The sequence below is a fragment of the Mirounga leonina genome, unplaced genomic scaffold (genome assembly GCF_011800145.1).
Source record: "Mirounga leonina isolate KUSES-001 unplaced genomic scaffold, KU_Mleo_1.0 Mir_204, whole genome shotgun sequence".
Classification (NCBI taxonomy): domain Eukaryota; kingdom Metazoa; phylum Chordata; class Mammalia; order Carnivora; family Phocidae; genus Mirounga; species Mirounga leonina.
In genome coordinates, this window is record NW_023270513.1 from 18,245,803 (window position 1) to 18,250,300 (window position 4,498).

Here is a 4,498-nt window from a genome sequence, read left to right on the forward strand (position 1 = left end):
AACAGCATGGCAGGCCCCCTCCCCCACAAGACAGGCTGGGAAAACAAGAGGCAAGAAACCTTAAGGTCCCAAGAAAACAGGTGCATCTTGTTTGGGTTCTGGTTAATAATTTGGAATCTATACATTCCCTTGAGCACACATCAACAGAATGACTAGGAGGAGGAACCCCCAAAATAAAAACACTCAGAGATTATGACTTACGCAGGAAATTTACAAATGGATGCAGATATAAACAAGATGTTGGAGATGGAATTCAGGCTCGCAATTGAGAAGACATTAGCTAGAATGGAGAAATCAATTAATGGCAACATAGAGTCTCTAAGGGCAGAAATGAAAGCTGAATTGGCAGAACTTAAAAATGCTATCAATGAGATCCAATCTAATCTAGATAATCTAACAGCTAGGGTAAGTGAGGCAGAAGAATGAATTAGTGACCTGGAAGACAATTTAATAGATAAAAAAGGAAAAGAGGAGGACAGGGAAAAACAACTCAGAATCCATGAAAATAGAATCGGAGAAATAAGTGACACCATGAAACATTCCAATGTCAGAATTACTGGGATCCCTGAGGAGGTGGAGAGAGAGAGAGGACTAGAAGATATATTTGAGCAAATCATAGCTGAGAACTTCCCTAATCTGGGGAATGAAACAAACATTCGAGTCCTAGAGGCAGAGAGGACCCCTCCCAAGATCAAGGAAAACAGGTCAACACCCCAGCATGTAATATTAAAACTCGCAAATCTTAGAACAAAGGAAACCATCTTAAGGGCGGTTAGGAGGAAGAGATTCCTTACGTATAGAGGGAGGAACATCAGAATAATGTCGGACATATCCACAGAGACCTGGCAAGACAGAAAGGCCTGGCAAGAAATATTCAGAGTACTAAACAAGAAGAACATGCAGCCAAGAATACTTTATCCGGCAAGGCTGTCATTGAGAATGGATGGAGAGATGCAGAGCTTCCAAGACTGGCAGAAACTGAAAGAATATGTGACCACTAAGCCGGCCCTGCAAGAAATATAAGGGGGGTTCTATAAAAGGAGAAAGACCCCAAGAGTGATATACAACAGAAATTTACAGGGACAATCTATAAAAACAAGGTCTTCACAGGCAACATGATGACAATTAATTCATATCTTTCAATAATCACTCTCAACATGAATGGCCTAAATGCTCCCATAAAATGGCACAGGATTGCAGATTGGATAAAAAGACAGGACCCATCCATATGCTGTCTACAAGAGACTCATTTGGAACCTAAAGATACATCCAGACTGAAAGTGAAGGGATGGAGATCCATCTTCCATGTCAGCCGACCTCAAAAGAAAGCTGGGATAGCAATTCTTATATCAGACAAATTAGATTTCAAACTAAAGTCTGTGATTAGAGACACAGAAGGACAGTATATCATTCTTAAAGGATCTATCCAACAAGAAGATCTAAGAATTGTAAATATCTATGCCCCCAACATGGGAGCAGCCATACACATAAGCAAACTGTTAACCAAAATAAAGAGTCATATTGATAACAATATGTTAATTGTAGGAGACTTCAATACTCCACTCTCAGCAATGGACAGATCATCTAAGCAGAAAATCAACAAGGAAACAAGAGCTTTGAATGATACACTGGACCAGATGGACCTCATACATATATACAGAATATTCCACCCTAAAACAACAAAATACTCATTCTTCCCAGTGCACATGGAACTTTCTCCAGAATAGACCACATACTGGGTCACAAATCATGTGTCAACTGATACCAAAAGACTGAGATTATTCCCTGCATATTCTCAGACCATAATGCTTTAAAACTGGAACTCAAACACAAGAAAAAAATTGGCAGAAATTCAAACACTTGGAAGCTAAAGACCACTCTGCTCAAGAAAGTTTGGGTCAACCAGGAAACCAAAGAAGAACTCAAACAATTAATGGAAATCAATGAGAATGAAAACACAGCAGTCTGAGACCTATGGGATACTGCAAAGGTAGTCCTAAGGGGGAAATACATAGCCATCCAAGCTTCATTCAAAAAAATAGAAAAATCCTGAATTCACCAACTAACACTACAACTTAAAGAACTAGAGAAAAAGCAACAAACGATGCCTAAGCCAAGCATTAGAAGAGAAATAATTAAGATTAGAGCAGAGATTAATGAATTAGAAAGAAGAAACACAGTAGATCAGATAAAAAAAACTAGAAGTTTGTTCTTCAAAAGAATTAATAAGATCGATAAACCACTGGCCAGACTTATCCAAAAGAAAGAGAAAGGGCCCAAATTAATAAAATTATGAAGAAAGGGGAGAGATCACGACTAACACCAAGGAAATAGAAACAATTATTAGAAATTATTATCAACAACTATATGCCAATAAACTGAGCAATGTGGATGAAATGGATACCTTCCTGGAAACCTATAAGCTGCCAAAACTGAAACAGGAAGAAATTGACAACCTGAATAGGCCAATAACCAGTAGCAAGATTGAAGCCGTGATCATAAGCCTCCAAAAAACAAGAGTCCAGGGCCTGATGGATTCCCTGGGGAATTCTACCAAACATTCAAACAAGAAATAATACCTATTCTACTGAAGCTGTTTCAAAAAGTAGAAAAAGAAGGAAAACATCCAAATTTTTTCTAAAAGGCCAGCATTACCTTAATCCCCAAACCAGGCAAAGGCCCCATCAAAAAGGAGAATTTCAGACCAATATCCCTGATTTATATGGATTCCAAAATCCTCAACAAAATCCTAGCTAATAGGATCCAACAATACATTAAAAGGATCATCCACCACGACCAAGTGAGATTTATCCCTGGGATCCAAGGGTGGTTCAACATACGCGATTCAATCCATGTGATAGAACACATTAATAAGAGGAGGGAGAAGAACCATATGGTCCTCTCAATTGATGCAGAAAAAGCATTTGACAAAATACAGCATCCTTTCCTGATTAAAACTCTTCAGAGTATAGGGATAGAGGGAACATTCCTCAAGTTCATAAAATCCATCTATGAAAAACCCACAGCGAATATCATCCTCAATGGGGAAAAACTGAGAACTTTTCCCTTAAGATTAGGAACACGTCCAGGATGCCCACTCTCACCGCTATTGTTTAACATAGTACTAGAAGTCCTAGCAACAGCAATCAGACAACAAAATGAAATCCAATGTATTCGAATTGGCAAAGAAGAAGTCAAACTCTCTCTTTTCACAGATGACATGATACTTTATGTGGAAAACCCAAAAGACTCCTCCCCCAAATTACTAGAACTCATACAGCAATTCAGTAATGAGGCAGGATACAAAATCAATGCACAGAAATCAGTTTTTTAAAAGATTTTATTTATTTATTTGAGAAAGAGAGAATGAGAGACAGAGAGCATGAGAGGGAAGAGGGTCAGAGGGAGAAGCAGACTCCCTGCTGAGCAGGGAGCCTGATGTGGGACTCGATCCTGGGACTCCAGGATCATGACCTGAGCCAAAGGCAGTCGCTTAACCAACTGAGCCACTCAGGCACCCATCAGTTGTTTTCTTATACACTAACAATGCAACTGTAGAAAGAGAAATTAGAGAAATAATTCCATTGACAATAGCACCAAAATCCATAAGATACCTCGGAATAAACTTAACCAAAGAGGTAAAGGATCTATACTCTAGAAACTACAGAACACTCATGAAAGAAATTGAAGAAGACACAAAAAGATGGAAAAATATTCCATGCTCCTGGATTGGCAGAATAAACATTGTTAAAATGTCTATGATACCCAGAGCAATCTATACCTTCAATGCCATCCCGATCAAAATTCCAATGACATTTTTCAAAGTGCTGGAACAAACAATCCTAAAATTTGTATGGAATCAGAAAAGACCCCAAATTGCCAAGGAAATGTTGAAAAAGAAAAACAAAGCTGGGGGCATCACGTTGCCTGATTTCAAGATATACTGGAAAGCTGTGATCACCAAGACAGCATGGTACTGGCACAAAAACAGACATATAGACCAATGGAACAGAATAGAGAACCCAGATATGGACCCTCAACTCTATGGTCAAAAACTCTTCAACAAAGCAGGAAAAAACATGCAATGGAAAAAAGACAGTCTCTTCAATAAATGGTGCTGGGAAAATTGGACAGCCACATGCCAAAGAATGAAACTTGGCCATTCTCTTACACCATTCACAAAGATAATCTCAAAGTGGATGAAAGACCTCAATGTGAGACAGGAATCCATCAAAATCCTAGCAGAGAACATAGGCAGGAACCTCTTTGACATTGGCCACAGCAACTTCTTTCAAGATACATCTCCAAAAGCTAGTGAAACAAAAGCAAAAATGAACTTTTGGGATTTCATCAAGATAAAAAGCTTCTGCACAGCAAAGGAAACAGTCAACAAAACAAAGAGGCAACCCACAGAATGGGAGAAGATATTTGCAAATGACACTACAGATAAAGGGCTGGTATCCAAGATCTATAAAGAACTTCTCAAACTCAACACCCA